Raw genomic sequence first — 15126 nt, forward strand, 5'->3', positions numbered from 1 at the left:
CACACACACACACACACACACACACACACACACATGCACAACGGACGCGCGCGCGCTCAGCCCACACACTGACCAACTGGGTAACTGAAACTCTATTTTTGGAGAGCAAAGCCAAAACCACGCAGAAACATACACTGGCACGCGCGCGCGCACGCGGCTGAGCGTGTCTCGCCCCAGGCGGTGAGTGATTTCGGGACGCGAGCGCGCGGCCTGTCTGCTGTCTCCGCCGCTTAGCGCTCGTGCGTTGCAGCTCTGCTGTATTCCGCCTGCAGATCGGGGGTCTGATGGAAAGGGCCTGGCGTGCGGGACTCCACCCTAAAAGCCTGCACGCGCTTCTGGCTGCGGAAGGCCTGCGCCGATCACTCTGCGCCAGCGCACTCACCACATGACATTTAATAAATTAGATCAGCGAGCAGGCTTTTGGGTGGGTGGGTGGGGGTTGGTGCTGGTGGTGGGGGAGACATGGCGAACTAAACAAGAGCAACGGACGATCTTGACATTTTCAGAGAAACAGCGGCAGCATCAGCAAAGCATGCAGAGGAATACATAAGCTGAGGAGTTAATTAAAGGCACGTGGAAATCATTGAGAGGCTGAGCAGCGCCTCAGTACCAAACCACAATCGATCACATTAAGAGGGGCAAAGAAGAAAACAAAGGGGCTTTATTATGTTTCAGCACCACCGCGGCGTGGACAGTTCCTTTCAAATGATCACTCACATAAAGAGGCCAGCATACCACAAAACGGCTCAGTTCATCAGAGAACTTTTAAATGATGAGGTCAGAGAGGTTCAGGGACCTGGCCACTTCATCTGTGCCTTTTCCGTTGAGGTCAGCCGGCCCGTGAAGTGGGCAGGTTGGAAAAGGACCACACTGGATTTGTCACAGCCATTAAAAGGTTTTGTTAGGGAAACTCTTAAAACTTAAACAGATCATAAATAGTTCTTGGATTGGAAGCACATCTCAAGTAAAAATGAAGAAATAGAACCTCACAGATTCTTTAAAAAGGTTCTTCACACTCACACGTGTCTTTCACAAAAACGAGTCTTTAAAGAATTATCTACGGAAAGTTTCTTCTGGTAGCCAAAACTGGGTCATCTATGGCATCACACCAAAGAACACTTGTTAGGCACCTTCATTTCATTTTAAAGTGGAACAAAATAAAGGAATCAGGTCTCCACACAGACGAGGTCTTAATGAGTAAAAAGGCAGAAAATCGGTGTAAATCTGAAACTGCTTGTTTTGGCTGAAACGCGACTCTGTCCATGCAAGTGTGGAGAAAGTGGAAATGATAAAAGAAAGTGTTAAGACTCTGAGGCACATTTCGACTTGCAGCTGCCAAAAGAACATTTCACAGGCAGCATATCACCTAATGTGTTTTCTCCCAAACCAGGCACAAAGCCAGGAAACAGTAGATTCACCAAGAACCTTCTCATAGAGTCCTGGACTTCAGAGGATAAAACAAAGACTCGGAATGAAGCTCACTGGAAACAGCTTTGCTTACTGCATGCAAAATCACACAACAGGGAAGTGAGAGAGAGAGAGAGCTAGATAAAGAGACAGAGAGACAGAGAGATAGAGAGAGAGATGGAGAGAGAGAAAGAGGGGGAGAGAAAGGGATAGAGAGACAAAGATACAGACGTAGAGAGATATAGATAAAGAGATAGTGAGAGAGAGCGTGAGATACACAGAGTGAGATACAGAGAGATAGAGAGACATACAGAGAGAGATATAGAGAGAAAGATGGAACGAGATACACAGAGGGAGGTACAGAAAGAGAGAGATACACAAAAAGGGAGGCAAAGAGAGAGAGAGAGAGATTATCATGATGGCAAGGATAAGCAGTGTTAGATGAGTTATTGAAGCTGAACTTTGTGTGTGTGTGTGTGTGTGTGTGTGTGTGTGTGTGTGTGTGTGTGTGGGTGTGAGAGAGAGACATCTGTCCCTCAGGAGCATCCTGTCACACATCAAATCTTCTGATTCTCACTGCGAGTGAGTGAGTGAAAGCACGGGTGGGAGTGAGTGAGTGAGTGAGTGAGTGAGTGAGTGAGTGAGTGAGTGAGTGAATGAGTGAGTGAGTGAGTGAGTGAATGGGAGAGTGAATATATGTGTCTATATGTTCGCAATCAAAACGCTGTATCTCCATTTTTGTCTTTTTTAAGGCCAGCTGTCCTTATATATTGTGTCAAAATCCATTCAAAAAAATTGTTACAACTTAATTTAGAATAAAATTTTCATAAAGCATAAAATTTTTTTCCTTCTACTATAAACTTACTCTTTTATTGAGAAAAGGTGAAAAGGTGTGTGCGCACTGAAGAAATGGTGCTTTAAATTGACATGATCAAACATATCAATTGGTGGCAAAAATAAAACAAATTTTCTGTGTGCAGCCACTTGACACAATAAAATCATCAACCCTGTTTTCTCTGCGTGTACATGCGAGTGTGAGGTGGAGGCTTTGAGCTGGGCTGTTAGCCCTGTCTGTGTGAAGGGGGTTACAAGCTACAGCAAGTAGACAAGACGGCAAAACAATCCGACAGGTAACACCTCAGTGACACGATATTATAATCTGCTCTAGCTTTTTGAGAAACACACACACACAGATCTCTCCCTGCGGCTGTAGACAGGCCGATACGTAAGGCCATTATACAGCAATTAGCATGCAGGCACTTGAGTCCTGAAAACGAGAAGCTAACAACCAAAGTAATTAGTGCGCTAAAATATTTATCACGTTGTAAATAAAGCGCTTTCCCTTAGAGCTTCACCATAACACGACGTGCTCGGCAGTTGTGTTTTGCTTAGAGTGACACACACTCTTCACACAGGAGAACCCATTCAGTGGTGTTAATGGAGCAGCGCTGAAGCCCTGTCTAGCTCTAGTGGGTCTGGACCCCTTCAGTCAGTACAGGGACAACAAGAATTCACCCTTAGACCTCATAGGCTGATACTAATTATATTACAGTGAGGTGTGGTACAGGGAATTAATATTTAATGAACCGCTTTTCATCTTTATTACAAACATTTGCAGGTGAAGGCAACAATTAATTTGATTAGCAGCAAACTGTGTCCACTTCTCTGCTGAAGTAATCCAATCAGGAATGTAAAGCATTGCAAATGAAATTTAGCAAATTGCATTAGACTGTTATTGGCAGCCTGATGGTGGCTCATCAGAAATATAGCTTCCGTCCTGTAGGCATTTTGGTAATATGATTTAATGTAGGCTGGCACTGCTCCACACGCCTGGGTGTCCATCTAGGACAAGAGGACAGGGGAGAAGGTGAGAGGTCCAGCTGGATTGGGCCTGGTCTGAATGTACAGCCTGGGTACTCGATTTGATCTATGGAGGTTCACAGTGTCTACAGCTGCTTATGTGAATTACCTGATTTCATTGAATTGGTTTCCATCTTTGGTTATTTACCTATATGAACTCTAGGTTTACTGTTTTTTTATTAGGTTACATTTAGTAAAGCAAATTCGCCCATCGTTGTATACAGAGGTCATATAAAATAGTTATTAGTTGCCTTTTGAGTTAAAGGGTTAACTAAACTTCAAATCATATATTGACAGGGCATAAAATACAGATTCATGTTCTGTTAACTTACTATTCAAAGTTAATTAACTCAAAACTTTAAGGCATCCAGGAAACTAACTTTTTTGTGTTGTTTCACCCACACACCCTCCCCCTCCCCCTCCCCTTAGTTCTTCAGGAGCTGAACTGGAGGCCATAAACATTAGATGAACTAATAACATAGTTAGGAAATTACAGTGGAATTAACAAACCATGTCTTCATTTATAATGGGTTGGGTCATTTCTGTGAAAAAAAAAAAAAACATTATCATTATGCGTATCTTAAACATTAAGTAAGTAAGTAAGCGATACTGTTTTGATCCCACAACCGGGGAAATTCCATCTCCGCATTTAACCCATCCATGCAAGTGAAACACCACATACACACTAGTGAACACACACACACTAGGGGGCAGTGAGCACACTTGCCCGGAGCAGTGGGCAGCCCTATCCACGGCGCCCAGGGAGCAATTGGGGGTTAGGTGTCTTGCTCAAGGACAGCGCCGACAGTCATGGACTGTCGGCGCTGGGGATTGAACCGGCAACCTTCCGGTCACAGGGCCAGATCCTTAACCTCCAGCCCACGACTGCCCTTTATCATTATCTTTATGATAAGCATTATCATAAAGGTGCTTTTCCCTTATGTTTTGACATGGCCTGAATTGAAAAATTGCATCGGCAGGTATTGCTGGTTTGTTGTAGGGATGTTTGTGGGCAGACTTGTCCAGATTGTCCAGACCGCCTAGTCTTGGACACATAGTTACATCATGAGGTACTAATATAATTCATTATAATTATGTAATATAATTCATTCGTGTGGAACCATGGTACATATTTCAATCAGGTAAAAAAAAAAAAAAAAAGCATTTATCAGGTTCCAAAGTCTTCTCATCGATCAATTACCATGAATTATTTGGCAATGAAACGGATGAAAATAAAATTGATGAAATGAAAATGTCATGTAAGGAGTGAGGAACGTGTGCTCACACAAGGTGTTTAAGGGATTATGTGAGCTTGTTAGGGAAATTAAGTGGTGTTGTGCAGTGCTGGAACAAACACTTATTGACTCTGTAGTCCTTGATGGATCACATAGAGCTTCTTTGGTGTGCAGTGTCCTTGAATGCGTGCCTATCAGTACCAACATAATATATAATAGAGCCCATTTTAAAGCACATGTGAGTGAGGACTCCATAGGACTAAAATACAGTACAGGTCTCCCTTTGTATCCCTCAGCTGTACTTCACTAATCTACCAGTCACCAACAGCATGGGTTGAAATCCCTCAGAGAGGGGAAGCTGTTAGACCAGCAGCACAGCAAGGCTGTGTTTGGGAGTGGAGGAGGAGGGGTCAAAATGAGGTGAGTGCAGTGGAGCGGAGCTGTGGGTCATCTGAGAATGTTGAGTGTGCCAGTGAAAGAGCTCACTCTCTGAGCACTGCCTCCACTTTGACTCACTCACATGGCAGACTCCTGAACAGGGAACCCCCACATCCTTAGCAGCTCCTCGCAGGCAAAACAAGGAACCGAAGGAAGCCGAGTTGTCTGAATAAAAACAGAAAGCATGTTAATTAATGGCCTGATGTACATGCTTTTTTGAGTATAACCTGAATAATAATATAAAGCTAATTTTCTTGCATTAAAATATGAAGATTATTTAATGCGCTAGTCCTCTGCAGCTTCACTAATTAGTAGGAAGCAAGAAAAACAAAGAAATTGTGTATCTGAATGATGAACAGAGTTGTACAGGATATATGTACGCTTCTAAAATGACAGCAGTGACATCAGTAATGATATTATAATTAGTAAATACGTGTTCAGAATGTTTAGTGTTTCAATGATGAGTGAAGGAGAATTCCGATTTTATAACGTTTGCATAACTACATTGTTCAGATGTAAACAAAGTCTTTCAGAGTGGTTTGGTGTTAAATCCTCTGCTCTCAAGATATGTAGAGTCAGAATTGGTCACAGTGGTGATGAACATCCATCCATCCATCCATTTTCTAAGCCGCTTCTCCGTCAGGGTCGCGGGGGGGAGCTGGAGCCTATCCCAGCAGTCTTCGGGCGGAAGGCAGGATACACCCTGGACAGGTCGCCAGTCCATCGCAGGGCAGACACAGACAGTCACTCACACACTCACACCTAGGGACAATTTAACACACCCAATTGGCCTGACTGCATGTCTTTGGACTGTGGGAGGAAACCGGAGAACCCGGAGGAAACCCACGCAGACACGGGGAGAACATGCAAACTCCACACAGAGAGGACCCCGTTCACCCGGCTGGGGAATCGAACCCAGGCCCTCCTTGCTGTGAGGCGACAGCGCTACCCACCACGCCACCATGCCACCGCGCCGCCCGGTGATGAACATATATTTTTAAAACCCATGGTGGAGAGCTACATGCTGAGAGTGCTAAGCCAAAATACCCCTGCCCCCCCCAAACAAACTCCTTTCCAGATAAAACATTAGTTAGTCATTATCAGCATTGTTTTAGATTGCAAATAAAATGGCTAAACATTGCATTTGCATCACAACTCCAGATTCCTTTCACCACTAAAAGGAAATAAGAGTTGATAAGTTTCTCTATAAAGAAGCATTTCACATTAAACCACTCTGAATTAATTTGTTTACATCTCAGTGGTTTAGTTGTATTATCCACAGAGGCTCTTTAAAGAATCATTTTTTTAAAGAATCTCCACATAATACAGGCTCTAAACCAATGAAAGCTTTTTTTATGTCCTAAGTCCTAAGACTTTTAAGCAACTTTAACATTTCCAAAGCATGCAAAATCTTTTTGTTTTGTTTTTTTTTGCATATGTGCAAATATATATATACCACCCCTCTCTAATTCCTCTAAAGAGCCGGAGTGCCAAGCAGGATGGATGTGTACATCAGCACAGATATTAATGATCATTTGTGTTAAATGCAATATAAATACTATTGTGTGAAGACTAGAATCCCACTTCACTAATGATCCAGATAATTATAGTCCAATTATGTACCTGCATGTAAAATTACAGATCTGACATGCATTTGGGAAAACATTAGTTGATAAGAAGTCATTACTCTTATTGGCAGTAGACTACTGATTACAACAACATTCTCAGCCTTCATCCCCTATTTATCACTAGAAATGAAGGCCCACAGGAACGCAAAAGAAAATCATAACAATAAATGTGGTTGAGAAACCCTGGCTTACAGCATGCTGATGTGCTGAAAGAGGTGTGCAACTCTACTGAGGCTGTCCTTTTCTTTATGATGAAAAGTCACAGCTTGGTCATCTGTGAACATGTATTGTCCTGTTTGAAAAAACAATAATCAGAAATTGTAATAGTGTTTACTTTTGTTACCTTTGAAATCGGGCGGCACGGTGGGTAGTGCTGTGGCCTCACAGCGAGGAGGGCCTGGGTTCGATTCCCTGGCCAGGTGACCGGGGTCCTCTCTGGTGGAGTTTGCATGTTCTCCCCGTGTCTGCGTGGGTTTCCGCTGGGTTCTCCGGTTTCCTCCCACAGTCCAAAGACATGCAGTCAGGCCAATTGGACATTATAAACTGCCCCTAGGTGTGAGTGTGTGAGTGACTGTCTGTGTCTGTCTGTCTGCCCTGAGATGGACTGGCGACCTGTCCAGGGTGTATCCTGCCTTCTGCCTGATGACCGCCTGGGATAGGCTCCAGCACCCCCCTACCCCCCCACCCTGAGGGAGAGGCAGCTTACAAAATCGATGGATGGATGGATACCTTTGAAATCAGTGTAAACTACCTGAATTGAGTAATTCATTCTAAACCACTGTATATGTGCTATACAGGACCACAGCAATGCCCAGTGGAGTGTTTCCGTGCTCTAACATGTCTAATTCCACTCATCAGGTAATTATCAAGTCCTTCTCGAGCTGAATCGGAGATGTTCCAGCTGTGAAAATGCTAAACGGCACAAGCCTGGAGTTTGATCTCTATAATAGAATAATAGACCTGTAAAGTCCTACGAGTTATTGTCCTAGTGGAATGAGCTCTTGCTCACGCTGCCACTCCGCACACAGATGGTCTTATCTAAACATGAAATATCTCTCTGATTTCCATGTTCACTGCTGCTTTGTGCTGGAGTTATGGTGCACTCAGCTGGGCAGGGAAATAACCATTAAACCCTCTCAGTGAGCTAGTATAAATATTTTATGCAGTGATATAGGATTCACTTGAATTTTTAAGAGACAGTGACCAAGATTCCCCCAGACACCTTCTGCAAACAGGTGAGATCTAATCATAAACAAAAATAAACACCTTTGGAAAGTAAGTGCATCAGGACTCCACATCCTAGAGCCAACACTTTGTTATTTATCAATATAGGCCCTTCAAGTTAATGTAAAGGGTAATGTATCATAAATACAGCCCCATTTTCAAAAAAGTTGGGATGCTGTGCAAAATGTAAATGAAAGCAAAAATCAAAGATGTGTAAATATTTTAGTACAAAGACAAAAAAATCTAAAAAAAAAAATATCAGGTGACCCTGAGAAATTTGATTGTTTTTATAAAATATATGCCCGTTTTTAATTTGATGGCAACAACACATCCCAAAAAGTTGGAACGGGGGCATGTTTACCACTGTGTGCTCTTTTATCAACAGTCTGTAAGCATTTGGGAACTGAGGAGATCGATTGCTGTACTTTTGAAAGTGAAATATTTTCCTATTTTTGCAGCACTGCCATGTCTGATCCACTCAGACCAGCACAACAGATGCTAAACACCACCACATCAGTCTTACTGCAGTGCTGAGAGTTATCCACCACCAAAATAGTACCTGCTCTGTGAGGGCCCATGGGGGTCCTGACCACTAAAGAACAGGGTAAAAGGGGGCTAACAAAGTATCAGAGAAACAGATGGACTACAGTCTGTAACTGTAGGACTACAAAGTGCAGCTATACAGTAAGTGGAGCTGATAAACTGGACAATGAGCGTAGAAACAAGGAGGTGGTCATAACGTTATGCCTGATCCTGTATATATGTTATATACAAGACAAGGATGAGATATGAACACTCAGTGATTAGCAGAGAGAGAGAGAGAGAGAGAGAGAGAAGTGCTGAAGATGATTGCTGTTTTATTCATTGAGTGTCTAGGTCACAGGGCAGGGTCAGTTTTATGTACCTGTATATAGTTAAAAACTGGCTGGAATGAACCACAGCATGGTGATATGTATAACATCACATAGCAGAGCTGTGCTACAGAGAAGCTAATTCTTACACTCATTTAAATTTAGTGAAATAAAACAATTTATCACGCTTGGAATCAGTTCACCGCCTCTTCAGAAACTGGTCGTTTTGAAGCTGAAAGGTACAAAGTGAAAAAAACGACTAGACTGGTAACATCAGTTTAGCTAACAGTCCATTAACATATGTTTATGTAAAACGTCAAGCCGCACATGATCTACTGCGGCTTTCTGTGGTCTGAAGATTAATTTAATTTAATGTAGTAATAGCAAAATGCTGAGTGGGGCGCAACTGATCCGTGCTTGGAGTTGTGGGGTATCAATGCCAGTGCACACCATAAGGTTTCTGTCAAGCATTCAGCCAGCCCTCAGATGGTCAAGAACTACATCTCCCAGTATCCACTGGGGATCATGTGGCAGGGCTACTTCTACCAAATGACCACAGAGCGCCACAGGAAGTCATTCTTACCTGTGGCCATCAAACTCTAACTCCTCCCTCTTTGTGTGATTGACAATGTGTGGTTCATCTCTGCCAAACAGTACTGTTCATATGTGTAATAATAATTGTGTGCAATAACAGAGGTACAATAATTTGACCTGCTTTATACAAGATGTTTAATATCGCAGTCACTGCCACTTTACTGTATTCATAAGAACTTAAATCTTTTGTGCATATTGCAAATTTGTCTTTCGTTTTAAAATAGTGTTTATTCTTTTACATAAATGGTTGCAACTGTAATAACTGCAACTTCCCTCTGGGATCAATAAAGGATTCCGATTCTGATTCCCTCGCACCTGGAATCGGACTTGGACTCAGACTCTAACCCGGAAACGGACTCCAATACCCAGACTTCCCTGTGAAGTCACATGACTCCTGAACGGTCCTTGTGCTCCTATCAGTGTTCACAATCACCCGAATACTAATGTTTCAGCTGTATCTGTGTCACATGACTATGATAGTTTAGTTCATAAGCCCGGGCTTTAACCAGTATTAGTTACGAGGTGTTGCTTTCCCTGTGAAACTACCAAGCGTTTATTTCTGTTGATATTATCGTGTATTTGACCATCTGCTTGTTTCTCTCCGACTTTGTCTTTTAGATTTGATTAGATTATATATATATATATATATATATATATATATATATATATATATATATATATATATATATATATATATATATATCAGAGGTGGATGAAGTACACAAATATATATATATATATATATATATATATATATGTGTATGTGTGTGTGTGTGTGTGTGTGTGTGTGTGTGTGTGCAATGTATGTATAAGGATCACAGAGTTTGTTAGGTCCTGGAGTCAGGAGGTCTCCCAAACTACAATAAAACACCACCTATTGTTTGGGGGGGGGTTGCCAGAAGAAAGCCTCTGCTGCCAAGGATCAACAAACCCGAAACTCAAATGCCTACAGCTTGTCAGACCTTACTGGAACTTTCAGCATAACTGTGTTCGATGTTCAGTTGAGACTAAAATAATGGTTTTTGGCACCAAACAGCAGAGGTGTGTTTGGCATGAGCAAAAAGAAAGCCATGTAGAAAACCACCTCATCTCTACTGTGAAGTATGGCGATGGGTCTGTGATGCTGTGGGGCTATTTTACGTCCAAAGGCCATGGACAATTCATTTGCATACATGGTATCAAAGAGTAAGTACCCGCAGAAATAAAATCAAAACCTGACTGCCTCAGCCAGGAAACAAACTGTGCCACAGTTTGGATCCTCTGGCAGGACAGTGATCCACAGCATACATCAAAATCAAGGTAAAATGGTTCACTGAACACAGAATCAAGGTTTTGCCATGGCCGCCTCAGTCCCCTGACCCTAACCCCATACAAATAGCTGAAGGGGAGAGTCCATAGTGTGGACCTCAGAATCTGAAGGATGTGGAGAGGTTCTGTGTGGAGGAATGGTCTCAGATCCCTGGCCATGTGTTCTCCCGTCTCATTAAGCATTATAAGAGAAAACTCAGAGCTGTTGTGTTTGTAAAGGGAGGCTGCCAAAAGTGTCAAATGAAGGGGTGCCAACAAGTGTGGCACACGCAGATTTGAGAAAAGATTTTCTGATAAGATTTAGATTTTTTTCAGTCACTATACTTCAGATAAAGGTTTAATATATTAAATAAAATATCAAAAAAACTATAAAGAATGCTTTTTGCAGCCTGTTTTGCTCATGTGTACCAGGGGTGCCAACATCTGGGGGGGCACTGCAACTCTGTGGAAACCTGGCATCCAATAACAGCACATTTATTCTGAATCAGTGCTGGCTGTGAAATCAGTAGAGGGGTGGAGGCAGAGCTAAAAAGCAGAGGTGGTTGTGTGCTGGCAGGGTTGATGAGTGTGGCTATTCCAGTGGAGAATGAGACTGTACTTTGACTCACCCATAATTTTGTCTTTGAAAGGTAAATATGCCAAAACAGAAGAAACTTAACGTTTCATGATTTATATAGAATAAATAACAACAATAATAAATAATAAATAATGATCAAAGATCAATTTAAATTCATCATTCTGACACTCATGACATCCCAATACAGTTAAATTATTTGTTTCTTCATTCATTCTCTGTTGGAGTATAAATAAGTATTTAAAATTTGGTCAAAATGACCTCTATGGTCATTCTGGTACTAGTAGTAGAATTCCAGCCTTTCTAGTGTTAAACAAAATTCAGAATTTGCCATAAATAGATACTTGTGAATTTTTTGTCATATGTGATAAAAACTGTAATTCTCATAGTGGCTTGGATAAAGACCCTTACTTAGACCATAGTATAGTAAAATTATAAGAATATTAAAAATGGATATATTTTATGGAAATACACCTGAATATACTTTTCTGTATATACTTTGAAAAAGTATATTTTTAGTATACTTCATATGATAATAATATAGTATATACTAAAAAGTATATTTGTCATAAACTTGATTGTATAAATTAAAGAGTATTTTAAAGCAAATATTTCTACAGTGTGATTCTAATTACAATATTATTGAAAAACTCACTAACTAGCATATATGAGCTATATATGAGCACCAATTCACCCAAAAGAAAACATTTTAATACATTTCGAATTGTGTAGTAGAAATTGTGTCTTAATAATTAACATAACATAGTGCAAAGACAATGTATGTCAACACTACTCAAATATAAGTTTAAAATATGTTTAATTATTTCTAATAATACATACTTAATACTTATAGATACATACTTCATTATGTTTTATGTAAGTGAATACATGTTTATCTGTATTAAGGGATACTTTTTTATAATTTTATAATCCCACAAACGGGGAAATTCCACCTCTGCATTTAACCCATCCATGAACTGAAACGCCACATACACACTAGTGAATACACACACACTAGGGGGCAGTGAGCACACTTGCCCGGAGAGGTGGGCAGCCCTATCCAGGGCACCCAGGGAGCAATTGGGGGTTAGGTGTCTTGCTCAAGGGCATCTCAGTCATGGACTCTGTCAGCACTGGGGATCAAACCAGCGACCTTCTAGTCACAAGGCCAGTTCCCTAACCTCCAGCCCACGACTGTGCTACTTCAGTGCTTCAGTGAAATATAGTGACAATGCATTTAGGTGTTATATAACTCAGTAAGCAGCACTGAAGTTTACCAGAACATCAGTATATATTTATAATATATTCCAAATATAATAATAGTTACATCTACAAATTGCATACTTCACTACAAATTAATTACTTCAAAAGCTGAACTATTAGATGCATTTAAATGTAGTTTGTATTTAGTATGTGTTGAGTATGTACTATTCATTTTTCATTTAATACACTACTGAAACGTCATTTTTTCATAAAAGAGAAGAGTTTTATCTCAGATATATTCTCAGAGCGATTGACTCTGAGTAAACACAGTCTGCCCTAGTTTACACTACACGCCAGTGTGAAGTTTAATGGCGCATGGTTGTATAGTCTTATTAAGTACAGAACGTGTGCTGTGGGATCCTGCATCTCCTTCCAGCTTCCTTTTTTTCAGAGTTGAACAGGGGTGGATGGTGAGGGGAGTGGTGGGTAAAAAGAGAGCGAGAGCCATTAGAATAATGACTGAAAGCAGTGGAGGATGAGTCTTCAGTGTGTGCTTCTCTTTTATGGCTCAAGATGTCTCCCACCTGGCAGGCCAACAATAACCCCTCCATAAGAATAAAAAGCACCATCAACAATAACGGTTTACGCGCACACACTCGCCGGTTTTTACTCACACGTGCATGCGCAGACACACACGCTGTGATTGTACTGTTGAGCCCTGTAAATCTGCTGCTCTGGCCTTTTTCCCGGCCCGCCGCTCTCCCCCTGCCGTCTGTAGCGCATGTAATAATGGCTTTCATTTGGTTAGGGGTGCGGAAGGGCCGCTCTGAGATGGCCAGATTAAATCTTGCGTGTGTCAGAGGAGAGGGGGAAACAGCATTGCGCTGTCAGGAGAGCGCCGGTGAAAAATAACCTGTCATCACTTCCTCCTGGTTGGGTTACTCGCTCGTCTCCTCTCTTTCTCTCCCTCGATCCCCTGCTTGGCCCTCAGGGAACTGTTCCATGAGGAGGGGTCTTAGGAGGACAGGATGAGAGACAGAGGTGGTCTTTAACATAGAGAGACAGACGGGGGAGAAAGAAGGAGTGACAGAGGGAGGAAAGACAAAGGAAAGGAGACAGAGAGTGAGAGCGAGGGAGAAAAAGGGAGAGTGAGAGATGAAAGATGAAAGGAAAGAGAAGGAGATGGACAGAGGGGAGGGAAAGGAGAACTGAGAGGAAGAGAACGGAGTGAGAGGAATGGAAAGAGAGCAAGAAGGAGAGAGAGAGAGGTTGGTAGAGTGAAAGAGAAGAAGGGGTTAAGAGAGAGAGGGGGAGATAAAGAAGAGCTTGGACAAAGAAGAAATAAGAGAAAGAAAGAAAAAGAAAAAAAAAGAGAAAAACTGAAAGAGACATGGAGACGTGAGACAAGGGAAAAGAGAGATAGAGAGGTGAGAGAAATAAGAACTGAGAGGGGGAGAAATAGGTAGAAATGGAAAAACTGAGAGAAAGAGAAAGAAGGGAAGAGAGATAAGAGTTCAAAGAGATGGAAAGAGTGAAAGGAGGAGAGAGGGAGAGAAAGAAAAGTAGAAACAGAGAAAGAGACGGAAAACAGAAAGGGTTTAAGATAAAGAGAAGGTGGGAGAAAAACAGAGAGAGAGAGAGAAAGAAAGAGAAAGGGGTAGAAAGAGAAGAAGGAGAGAAAGAAGAACAGACAGAAGGAAAAAGGGAAAGTTTAAGAGCACATCATGAATCTGATGTAGTCTTCCTCTCAGGACTTTTCTCAGGAAGACATTTAAGGGAAACCTTAGCGAGATATTGGTAAATGAGGCCCAATGTCATTTTGTGACTTTGTATGAAATACAGTACATGGAGTGTAAGTTTACAATATTATAAACTAGACAATAAAAGGTATGTTTAGATGTTTTCATCTTTTAAGATGTTTCAGATGTTCATTTCAATAATGACCTCTTTCCAGATATCTTTGTGAAATGATCTGAATTGATGTTTGAAATGTGAGACACTACGGCTATTCATTTTATCTGATTGTTGATGTTCCGTTATCATCTACACTTCTGTAACGATTCTAAAATGTATTTTGTTTGTTTTCATGTTTGAAGCTGCTCAGCGTAATAGATCTGTACCTAAACTGGTTCTTTGTAACTGGAAAAAAAATAAGTTGACCAGTGATTCCAAACTTTTGAACAGTAGTATAAATGCGGTAATGCATTTGTCCTTCAAATCGCTGTCCTCTGAACCAGCGCAGGAAACACCCTCATGTGTCAAAAACACGTTTCCACATGCCAGATGTCAAGTGCCAACATCTCGCACCAAGTGGAATTGTCAGTCTGTTCACCTGGAGTAGATTGCACATATAAGCGCAGACAGTCAGACTGAGAGAGCAAGAGAGCGAGAGAGCGGGATTAACGGTAGGGGAGGAGAGTTCCTCACATGTGTGAAGTGATATGTATCAGCTCAGGCAGGAGACTGCAGACGTAGGCTTTGCTTTGAAGCTACAGTAGATTTTAATTATTAATAACCCAAAACACTGTCAATGAGCCAGTCTGAGAGGGCAAACATGACTGCAGCGTCTGGGGATAATTAACAGACTTGTTTGCATCTTATAGCCTGCGTGTATGTGAGAGTGTGTGGGAGAAGGCGTGTAAACCGGGTGAGACGGAAGTATGTCAGATGCGTGTGAGTGGATAAACGTTTGTGTGCTAGCGTGTGAATAGAGGGGTGTTCAGAACTTCATTGGATACACTTATACAGTGTATATCTGCCAGCACATGTGCTGTTGACTTATCATAGAGTAATTCATCTGTTGA

This window comes from Pygocentrus nattereri, chromosome 7, assembly GCF_015220715.1.
Source record: "Pygocentrus nattereri isolate fPygNat1 chromosome 7, fPygNat1.pri, whole genome shotgun sequence".
Classification (NCBI taxonomy): domain Eukaryota; kingdom Metazoa; phylum Chordata; class Actinopteri; order Characiformes; family Serrasalmidae; genus Pygocentrus; species Pygocentrus nattereri.